Source organism: Convolutriloba macropyga, chromosome 5 (genome assembly GCF_964194025.1).
Source record: "Convolutriloba macropyga chromosome 5, txConMacr16.3, whole genome shotgun sequence".
Taxonomy (NCBI): domain Eukaryota; kingdom Metazoa; phylum Xenacoelomorpha; order Acoela; family Convolutidae; genus Convolutriloba; species Convolutriloba macropyga.
The window spans coordinates 30,899,361-30,911,878 of NC_134472.1; positions in this window are offsets into that span (position 1 = coordinate 30,899,361).

Genomic DNA, 12,518 nt, shown 5'->3' on the forward strand with positions numbered 1-12,518 from the left:
TTCACCTGTGTGCAGGAGAGTGAGAGAATTAGGATTAAGTGTTTGAGTAGAGTATGAGAAAGATAGTTCCCTTAAAAGTTAGACAAATGGAAGAGGAGTGCAAAAATTGTCAGAAGTCATGACGAAATTAGAAAAACAACTTAACCTCTGCTCTAAACTGCGGCTTCAATATAGTCCGAAACCAAAACTGTGACTTTTTACATCTCGCTGATGACAATTCTTTGAAATTTTAAAAAGTATTTCTATTTTGCTTGAGATCTCTGAAAAAATAATCTATGTTTTGCTCATCAGTTTTTAACGTTATTATAAAGTTTTTGAAAAACTTCAAGAAGTTACATTTAAAAATTTAGTGTTATAAATTTTTTCATCGACACAATTTCCCGGAAACGTCCACATTTAATTTGTTTAGTTTTTGTAATTATTTGTTTTTCGAATTGTACTCCCCATGTAGGAAACAAAAAGTTTTGTTAAAGAAGATGTTAACTTGATTTTTCTTTTTATTTTTTCTTTTACTTTCAAAAAACCCTTACCAAAAAAAAAGAAAAAAACAAAACCGTAAACGAACTAATAACTAAGATTTCCAAAGGCTACTAATTACTAGTTTTTATTGACAGCTTTAATTGTTCCTCTAAGTGTTAGATACAATTAGAGGCAGAGTGCAAAAGTTGTGAGAAATAAAAAATATATGTAAAAGAAAATACTATATATTTGCCAAAAATATTTTCACAAATAATTTTGTGTTATTTAAATCTAGTTTATAGCACATATGCACGAACTTAATAAAGGATTTGGCTGGTTATGCTCTTGAAACAACAAAAATGACAAAATGTTGAAAAAATTTTAAACGATATTTGCAAATTCCTCAAAAGTCCTTTTTATTATTTTTCAGAAGAAACAATTCGGACTGAAGTTGGCGGTAGCCAACCTTAAGTGAAAACAGATACCAAAAAATTTTTACAGTTTTTTTTGGCGTCGGTCTTTGAATTTGTGCGCTTGTGTTTGTGCGTTTGTGTGTGTGTTGTGTGGGTAATATATGTGTCACCTATGTGTAGAATAGCGAGAGACTTAAGATTAAGTGTGTGAGTAGAGTATGAGGAAAATGGTAAATTTAAAAGTTAGATATATGGAAAAAGAGTGCAGAAATTGTCAAAAGTCATAACTAAATTAGAAAAATTACTTAACGTCTGCTCTAAACTGCGGCTTCAATTGAGTCCAAAACCAAAACTCTGAGTGTTTAATTCACGCTGATGACAAATCTTTGAAACTTTAAAAAATATTTTTAATTTGCTTGAGATCTCTGAAAAAATAATCTCTGTCTTGCTCATGAATTATTAACTTTACATTTAAAAAGCTAAATTTAAAAGTTTAGTGTTAAAAATATTTTCACCTACACAATTTCCCAAAAAAGTCAACACTTATTTGTTTAGTTTTTTGTTTCTGTGTTTTTCTAATTGTACTCCCCTTGTAGGTAAGAAAAAGTTTTGTGAAAGAAGAAAACTTGAATTTTCACTTTAATGTTTCCTTTTACTTTCAAAATACACTTACCAAAAAATAAGGAAAAACAAAACCAAAAAATTTACTGATGACTAAGGTTTCTGTCGTACATCATAATTTAGTGCAGTAAACTTATCATACGATGTACTTAATTTAATCAGTGTACCCATTCCTGAGGGGCATGTGTATAAATCATTATTAATTCACATGCATGTCTGTTGCTACTAATTTCCCACAACGGGAAAACATTGTTCACACTTTATTTGACTTCTGGAATAACAGTTGAGTTATTCTTTCATTCTCTTCATTTTGCTTCTCGAGTACAGTTGCGCAATTTAATTTATTCTACACAAACTGGCTTTGTAACCCGAGTAAAGTAGACACTAGTCTGTACGCGATTCGCTAAGCGAATTCATTTGGAAATTCTGTAAAGCGCACTCGCCGCGCAAGTAGGACATAGAACATAAACACAACTCGCGACTCAAGAACAAGTACGCAAATTCACTCGCGTACGACATGGCGCAGTCAGCAGCTCAAAAACGAACTCCACTTGGCATTGAGCCATTTTGGGATAAACCAAGTGTAGACCCGCCACTGAAATGGGAAAAGTGGCAGATGCAGGCCAAGTTAGCGCTTCTTGCAAAGGAAAATATCACAATAGACACTTTATTGGAACCAAAACCTGAAACAGTACAACTACCACTTGAACCGATCTATGAGGTTACGATAACAGGATCATCGGCACAATCGGAGCGGGAAAGATTGGCGAGAAACGCTCAATCAAAAATGAATTGGGAAAACCGATGTCAGAGACAACTGGAAATAGGAATAATGTGCGGAGACAAGCCATGGGCGCAAGCCGATCGAAAAACTGTGTCAATGCTATACCTCAGCTTGGGCACTGAAGGACGTCGAATTGTCTGTAGTCAAAACCCACACCTCAAGATGGACAGTCTCTCAACAGCAGAAATTTGGACAATCATGGAAACAGCATTTATTCGTCAGCGCAACATTACATTCGACAGATATGTTCTTCTCACCACGAAACAGACAAGAGGAGAGTCTATTGAACATTTTTTCGGGAAATTGAAAGAACTTTCTGAAAATTGTGAGCTCGGAAGCCAGGAAGACACCCTCATTAGAGACTTATTTATTGCAAATATGTTGGATCCAAAAATTCAACGAGAATTGCTGCGAGAAACCTTAGAACCACCCCAAGCATTACGTTTGGCCATAAATATGGAATTAGGCCAAAGAAACCAGCTACAAATTACAAACTCGCAATCTGCTCCGCAAGTCAATGCAATAACCCCTCAACGAACATTTCGACCACCAAATCAGAGACCAAATACATCAAGCTTTACTCGATCACCAAACCAACTATGCAGGAATTGTGGCCTAACTTGGTCAACTAACCATAGAGTCAAATGCATTGCGAGAGGCAAGACTTGCAACAATTGTGGCCTTCAAAACCATTTTTGCCGAGTATGCAGAAAACCAAAAACATCATCAAACAAACCTAATCGTTCTAATGTTAACTTTGTTGAAGAAACTACTACTGACCAAACAGTAAATGCCATACAAAATATGAACTTTAACCCGCAATGCGAATCGGATTACGACAGCTCAGATGACAATATGGTCGCCAGCATCGCAAGTACCGCAATTCAGATTGAACCAAAGAACACTATCCTACAAATTGGTCACAACCATTTTGGACTTCTCATCGACTCCGGCAGTGTATGCAGTATTTTGCATGAGTCCCTTGCTTCGGAAATTGTGGATAATTCTCCCCTTGCTCGATGGTTGATGACAGCGCCTCCCCAGGAACTCAAAACATTCTCCAATGAACCTATAAATGTGATAGGTATGATACAGGCACCAATTGCGAGCAATGGATGGCGCCTTGAAGAAGCTGAATTTGTTGTAGTTCGTGATGGACTAAAACCACTAGTGGGAAGAGAACTATTTGACGCTCTTGGAATTTCAGTAAATCAAACCCCAAAACCGGAAGGTAGTATTGTCAACACTATCACATCACAATGTCCATTCAAAACACGCATCGCACAACAATTCCCTCAATTTATAACACGTACTGGTCGTTCAAAAATACACATTGTAAAATCCAAATTTCATCGTCATTTCCAGCCAAAACATCAAAAGGGTAGAAAAGTACCCATCAACTTACAAGAACGAGTAAATACTGAAATTAAAAAACTTCTTGAAGAGGGACATATAGAAAAATTGAATAACTGTTCTGACCAATATTTTATTTCGCCTATTGTAATCACAGTCAAACGAGATCAAACCATAAAATTAGCACTAGATTCTAAAACTCTTAACAAAGCAATACATAAGAACAAATATCAAATGCCAAATATTGAAACACTCATAGATTCGATATCACAAATAATTACAAACTACAAAACAGAACCCGCGGAGCAAATATATTTCTCTACTATTGATCTTAAATATGCTTACAGCCAACTAAATTTACACCCTGAAACTGCTAATCATTGTAATTTTAATATTATCAGTGGTGACATGACAGGCACATACCGATTCAAAACAGGATTCTACGGTCTAACTGACATGCCTGCCGAGTTTCAGAAGGCAATGGACTACACCCTGATTGGACTTAAAAACACATTCTGTTTCTTAGATGATATTTTAATTGTTAGTAAAGGTTCAGAAGATGATCACTTCAAACTCGTACTGGATTGTCTTCGAAAGTTAGATGCAGACAACCTCCGTATCAATCTTTCGAAATGTCATTTTGCAAAACAACAAATTTCATGGTTAGGATATAATATAACTCAATCTGGAATCTCGCCACTCGAATCCAAAACATCATCCATTATATCATTACAACCTCTTAATACACCCAAAAAATTACGCTCATTTCTCGGCTCAGTCCACTATATTAGCAAATTTATTCCCAATTTAGCTCAACTCTGCCATCCTTTAAGACCCCTACTTCGTAAATCCACTAAATTTGTTTGGACTGACACTCACACATTACATTTTAATGCAATTAAAACTCGCATAGCAAATCATACCGAAAACATGCATTATAACCCCCAATTTGAAACGCGAATCAAATGTGATGCTTCACGTTCTGGTTTGGGAGCAGCACTAGAACAACTAACAGTTGATGGTTGGAAACCGATATCTTTTGCATCCCGATTTTTAAACAGCAGTGAAGAACGTTATAGCATTAACGAATTAGAACTTCTTGGGGTAGTGTGGTCGATAGAATATTTTAAAAACTATTTATATGGAAAGGAATTTACTGTTATAACTGACCACCGTGCATTACTTTCCATTTTAAAAGAGCATCGTTCAAATAAAAGTTATAATAGTAGGTTAGCACGGTGGGTTGACCGCCTCTTACCTTATCAATTCTCAATAGAACATTTACCCGGCGCAAGAATGGGCCTAGTTTATTACATATCCCGTAACCCATATCAACCAGCAAAAAGTGTTTCTAAATATGACGAAGAATTTCTCGTTGCAACATTATCGAGTATACATACTGATGCTCAATTACTTCAACAAAAACACAATCTCACAGCTAATTCACTTCATAAATTCTATATTGATATTGATAGAGAACATAAAAATTCCACCAACATTACAGAACAAGTTTTAACCATTGATTATGAAACTCAAAATCCTCAATCTGACATTTCTAATTCACTCGCTTTGCAAAACAATAGTTCAAAATACTATTCAAAACAATCTTCTACTCCAGATATAAAACCCGCTCAGCGGGTACGCTTAACAAACATTAAATCAAATTTCACTCCGCAAATTAATAGTCTAAAATTCTCATCCAAACAAACTTCCAATTTAGACATGAATCCCGCCCAGCATGTTCGCTTAACAAATAATAATTCAAATCTCGCGTCGCAAAAACACAATTCTAATATTATCCCTTTCAAATCTAAACATATGTACAGCACACACGCTCCAGAAGTACATTTAGCTCATAAAAATAATTCATTCGCGGATCAAATGCAACATACATTTATCCCTTCCACTAATGGTATTAATTGTACTAGTGTACATGATCAGCGAGTACATTTCAGTCAAAACAATTTCGTACTCGCTAACACATATACTCCCCCAAAAGTTAACACTTCTAGTTTAATTGATACCACCCCTAATCTCGCATCGCGAGTACGCAAGTCTTTTGACAAATTAACACCCGCCTGGCATAATCCTTTACTAATTACTCAAAAGACTAAAATGCATTCCTTAGATGACTCTTTTGCAACGCGAGTTACTAAATACCCAAATCATTCCAAATATGCGTCACATAGTCTACCATTTACAACTAATCCATTACAAATTGAGTCTCAAAGACTAGTAAATACAAGAAAAGCGTCACTCGCTCACCAAAATACATCCAAATTTACTACTTTAAGTCATTCGCACTTGTCAATCAAAAATCAGCCTCAAATTCCTACCTTTTTTAGTAAGCCACACTCAAATACTTTAAATAACTCACGTGCCCAATTGGTAAACAAAAATCATGTGCTTTTTGCCCAAACTCAATCTGAAATTCAGTTGCCTTCCTTTTCGTCAATCAATTTAATTGAAAAAACAACAACCTCATCAACAATGAGTCAACAAGCATCTTCTCTCAAAGGAAAATCTCTCTCAACTCGATCTACTAGAGCTTCGCCTCGCGTGTCATTCACTGACAATGCGACAACGAGCACGCCTCGCAGATCTTTATCGCACTCCAACCTAAGTACCCCGCTAACGGATAGCCCACAAGTAATGTCGTTCGAACGAGTGGTGGGGAAAGTTTTCAGCAAAGGCCTCATTGCGTCACTGACAAGTAAGGATGCAGTCTTAAAAGAAGTGCGAGACTGCATAATTCGGGGGGACGAAGAAAGACTGAAGGCCCTCAACCCATACCTTCACAGTTATTGGCGGGACCTTCACGTGACAGGCGGGTGTGTCTGCATGGACGAGAAGGTGGCAATCCCCAATGCACTAAAAGAGGCCCTCATAGACGACCTCCGTGCCAGTCACCCGGGTGGCTGGGGGATGATATGTATGGCCCAGCACTGCTGGTGGCCATACATGAATCGCGATTTGCTAGTCAAAGCAATAGAGTGCAAGTCTTGCACTGCTATCGGTAAAAATTTAAAATCTGTTATTCCCGCAAAACAATTTAAAGCACATACACCATGTATAGTTTCCAACCAAGAAATACAAATAGACTTTGCAGGGCCCATTAATAACGAAAAAGAACATGAAATATATATTTTAACATGCATCGATAGATTTTCAAAATATCCTTCCGCGGAATTAGTTGATAATGCAAATGCCTCAAATGTCATAAAATTTTTAGATAATTATATACAAATTCATGGAGTTCCTCGTTCCTTAAGAATAGATCAAGCCCGTTGTCTCATAGGTAACCAAGTAAAAAATTTTTGTACAAAAAACAATGTCACATTAATACCAGCTCCGGCAAATGATCATCGTGCAATAGGTTTAGTAGAACGATTAATTCGTACAATTAAACAACGCTTGGCATGTATTAAAGACGCACACAAAGAACTAAATACGTTCACCATTAAAGCAGCAATAAAATCAATTATATACCAGCTTCGCATATGCAAACATAAAACAACTAAGCTTTCGCCATTCGAATCTCACTTCGGGCGTACGGCTAATACACCACTTAGTAATATAAGCACTCAACCTAAATCATCTGACCTCAGTTATGAAAAAATTTTGAATCATTATTTAAATGAAGAAACTGTAACCCCCAACGATTTACTGCCGGAATAACATTGGGGAAACATCCGGAGTGATGATGAAGTTGAGCGCAATATGTGCAAGGCGACTAAGGATGCTACTAATCGCGAACGGCAAGCCACAGATAACGAATCACGCTTCCTCCGTACCACACATGCACACCGTCCACTCCCATTGAAAGAACATGCGGTCCAACTCAATATTGCCAGAAAGAAGCACCTGCACAAGCGATCCAAGAAGAACCTAGACGGATTGTACGAGGTGTTGGCACCAGGATCGGTTGTCCAAAAGACCGACCAATACACTTCGGTCATTCGCGAGCCGGGTAAGGTTGAAGTCACTGTACGCAATAGTGATATTGCAAAATTTGGCACTCGTGAGGAACGGAAGACTAAGTTGACGGAGTAAATCAATCGCAGGGGACCCCGCACGCATGAAAAGACAACGGAAGCCAAGATACTCAGCCATACCAAAGAGTGTACCCGCATCCAGAAAGGAGACAGGAAAATGAAACATCGAAAACGGGAGACTGGCAGTGGCGTATCTTCGAACAAATCTAACATTGCTCGCGCAATGCGAGTACGTATGCCAAAAGTTCCAGATAATTTCGCCCCGCAAGTACTACCCGTAATTCCAGAGGCTGCTCCGATCAACAAATTATAACGGAAGAAGTGCTTATCGCACCCCCGCCTACAAACACGCAGCCAGAAACAACTGAACCATCTCATCCTGCTCCAACAACATCTTTCGCTGATACTCTTACACGATCCACTAAACGAACTCGAAAAAGCCCCAAATATTATGGTTATGATAAAGACGACTCCTCGGGTGAATCCACTAATTCGTGTCCCCCGAACTTTGCTCCACCCCGTAGGAGGCGTCGAGTGGGTGACATAGAATCGATTCAGCCCTCAGTGATACAAACCATTGTGGACACTGCTACCCAAGTTGAACCGATTCGCAACGACTTTCCTTCGCCCATCATTGGACAGGTGTCTCCGACGGACCCCCGTATTCGGCCAGCTGATCATAGCACTTCAAATGAACTGATTATTGACGAAGAGGACATGTGAAAACTGATATATTATTAATTATGACTAGCTATGATAACCAGTAAGTATATTGTTGATACTATTTAACCGGTGAATAAGTATTATTATTATTCATATTGTTATTAAAATTTTATTTCATGCAATTTTAATTTTGAAAGCGGGAGAAATGTCGTACATCATAATTTAGTGCAGTAAACTTATCATACGATGTACTTAATTTAATCAGTGTACCCATTCCTGAGGGGCATGTGTATAAATCATTATTAATTCACATGCATGTCTGTTGCTACTAATTTCCCACAACGGGAAAACATTGTTCACACTTTATTTGACTTCTGGAATAACAGTTGAGTTATTGTTTCATTCTCTTCATTTTGCTTCTCGAGTACAGTTGCCCAATTTAATTTATTCTACACAAACTGGCTTTGTAACCCGAGTAAAGTAGACACTAGTCTGTACGCGATTCGCTAAGCGAATTCATTTGGAAATTCTGTAAAGCGCACTCGCCGCGCAAGTAGGACATAGAACATAAACACAACTCGCGACTCAAGAACAAGTACGCAAATTCACTCGCGTACGACAGTTTCTAAAGACTACTAATTATGAGCTTTTAAGGACAGCTTGAGTTGTTCCTCTACGTTAGGACACAATTAGAAGCAGAGTGCAAAGTTTGTGAGAAATAAAATAAATATATGTAAAAATTAAAAAAAATACTAAAAAGTAGCCACAAATATATTCAAAAACAGTTTTGTGTTCATTATATCAAGCTTATAGCACATATGCAAGACCTTATAAAACTATTTGACTGGTTATGCTCTTGAAACATCAAAATGTCAAAAAGTTGAAAACTTTTGAAAAGTCAATTTCAATTATAGGGTCAATTTTACTAATAGCGATGCAATTGCCTCAAAAATCCTTTTTTAACTTTTCAGAAGAAACAATTCGGACACAAGTGAACGGTAGTCAACCATAAGCAAAGCCAGATACCAAAAAACTTTGGCGTCGGTCCTTGTATTTGTGCCCCTTCGTTTGTGCGTGTTTGTGTGTTTGTGTGGGTAACATCTGGGTCACCTGTGTGTAGGAGAACGAGAAAACTAAGAGTAAGTGTGTGAGTAGAGTATTAGCGAGATGGTTCCCTTAAAAGTTAGATAAATGGAAGAAAAGTGCATAAATTGTCAGACGTCATGACGAATTAAGAAAAAGTACTTAAAGTCTGCTTTAAAAAGCAGCTTCAATTGAGTCCGAAACCAAAACTGTGAGTGTTTAATTCACGCTGATGACAAATCTTTGAAACTTTAAAAAATATTTTTAATTTGCTTGAGATCTCTGAAAAAATAATCTCTGTCTTGCTCATGAATTATAAACTTTACATTTAAAAAGCTAAATTTAAAAGTTTAGTGTTAAAAATATTTTCATCTACACAATTTCCCAAAAAAGTCAACACTAATTTGTTTAGTTTTTTGTTTCTGTGTTTTTCTAATTCTACTCCCCTTGTAGGAAACAAAAAAATTTGTGAAAGAAGAAAACTTGAATTTTCTTTTTAATGTCTCCTATTACTTTCAAAATACCCATACCAAAAAATATGGAAAAACAAAACCATAAAATTTACTGATAACTAAGGTTTCTAAAGACTACTAATTATGAGCTGTTAAGGACAGCTTTAATTGTTCCTCTAAGTGTTAGACACAATTAGAGGCAGAGTGCAAAAGTTGCGAGAAATAAAAAAATATATGTAAAAGAATATATATATTTGCCACAAATATATTCAAAAACATTTTTCTGTTAATTATATCTAGCTTACAGCACATATGCAACACCTTAATAAACGATTTGGCTGGTTATGCTCCTGAAACATCAAAAATGACAAAAAGTTGAAAACTTTTGAAAAGTCAATTTCAAATTTAGGGTCAATTTTACTATTAGCGATGCAACTGCCTCACGAATCCTTTTTTAGTTTTCGGAAAAAAGAATTCGCACTGAAGTGAACAGTAGCCAACCTTAAGTAAAGACAAATATCAAAAAACTTAAATAGTTTTTTTTGGCGTCGTTCTTTGTATTTGTGCGCTTGTATTTTTGCTCGTGTGTGTGCTTGTGTGGTTAACATATGTGTCACCTGTGTGCAGGAGAGTGAGAGAATTGGGATTTAGTGTTTGAGTAGAGTGTGAGAAAGATGGTTCCCTTAAAAATTAGACAAATGGAAGAGGAGTGCAAAATTTGTCAGAAGTCATGACGAAATTAGAAAACTACTTAACCTCTGCTCTAAACTGCGGCTTCAATTTAGTCCGAAACAAAAACTGTGAGTTTTTAATTCTCGCTGATGACAAATCTTTGAAATTTTTGAAAATCATTTCTATTTTGCTTGAGATCTCTGAAAAAAAATTCTGTTTTGCTCAAGAAATACAAAACTTTGGGATAGAGTTTTTGAAGAACTTCAAAAAGTTACATTTAAAAGTTTAGTGTTAAAAATTTTTTCACCGACACAATTTCCCAAAATTGTCCACGTTTAATTTGTTTATTTTTTTCTTTTCTTTGTTTTTCGAATTGTTCTCCCAATGTAGGAAACAAAAGTTTTGTGAAAGAAGAAGTTAACTTGAATTTTCTTTTTAATGTCTTCTATTACTTTCAAAATACCCATACCAAAAAATATGGAAAAACAAAACCGTAAAATTTACTGATAACTAAGGTTTCTAAAGACTACTAAATATGAGCTGTTAAGGACAGCTTTAATTGTTCCTCTAAGTGTTAGACACAATTAGAGGCAGAGTGCAAAAGTTGTGAGAAATAAAAAAATATATGTAAAAGAATATATATATATATATATATATATATATATATATATATATATATATTTGCCACAAATATATTCAAAAACAATTTTGTGTTAACTATATCTAGCTTACAAATATATTCAAAAAAATTTTGTGTTTACTATATCTAGCTTACAGCACATATGCAACACCTTAACGATCGATTTCAAGCGGCTTCAATTGAGTCCGAAACCAAAATGTGAGTTTTTAATTCTCGCTGATGACAAATCTTTGAAATTTAAAAAAAATTCTATTTTGCTTGAGATCTCTGAAAAAATAATCTCCAAATCTTTGTTTAGTTTTTCTTTTTATGTTTTTTTTCGAATTGTACTACACTTATCGTTGTTGAATGTGTTAAAGAGGTTTTGTTGTTGTCTGCGCAAAAGGACAGCATGTTTTCTGGTTCAAACATTATAAGTAAGTTTCTCTATATAAGTTGCCTTCTGATAATCCTACCGGTTCCTCTAACAGAATTTAAAAGTTGTTGCAACCTTGAGAGGTATCTTGGAACTTTCTGTGCACGAGCCGTCTTGTTTGTATTATTTCCAGTATCAAATATCTGGTAACGGGTGAATGCTATGTGTCACACAATATTTTGTCATTGAAAAATAATTTCCTCCCTAAGTAGTTTTTGAGTTCAATACAATCATGCATGTTTACTGCAAACTGTATCAGGGGCAACTGGAATGTCAAAATGTGATGCAGACTTTCACCTTGCAAAGAAAGAATTGTGGGGTTGAGATTAAATTACATTAATTTATATGAAGAGGTGAAACAAGTATTCAGCAAACAATAATCAAAATTTTACATCCTTGTCATATAAGGGTGCAATTTATACTCATCATATCAAACTTGAAACCATATTGGAACCATTTTCCTACTTTTTAAAGGTTAGCATTTTTTAAATAGTTCATATTTCGAGAACACATTAACAGCTGTTTGTTTTGCTCAATACAATATTAATCAGTATTGATAACAATTAATAAATTTGTATACGATCAATCAATGCCTGTCCTTTCATTTCGTTATGTCTGCTGTTTAATTTCGCTAAATTTGGTTTTCGAGTTCTTCATCTTGAAAGCCCTTCTTTGCTTCAAAGAATCGGATCTCATATCCTGTCAGGTAATCTGAAATTGTAATGGAGAATTTTGCAGCTGCGGTTCATGATTACACGGAAGCGAAACATTTCTTTGAGATTTCTCATTAGCGGTTCAGATTTTTGTTTGATTGTATTTGTACAAGTAATTGTGAAAAGCTACTTATTGACTGATGGAAACAATTTATTATTATTATTATTTTGTATTTATGCCAGTTTCTCAAGGGATTGCCCTTTACTTAAAGCTATAATATTCCGTGCTTTAACCCATGAAATTTGGCCTACGTT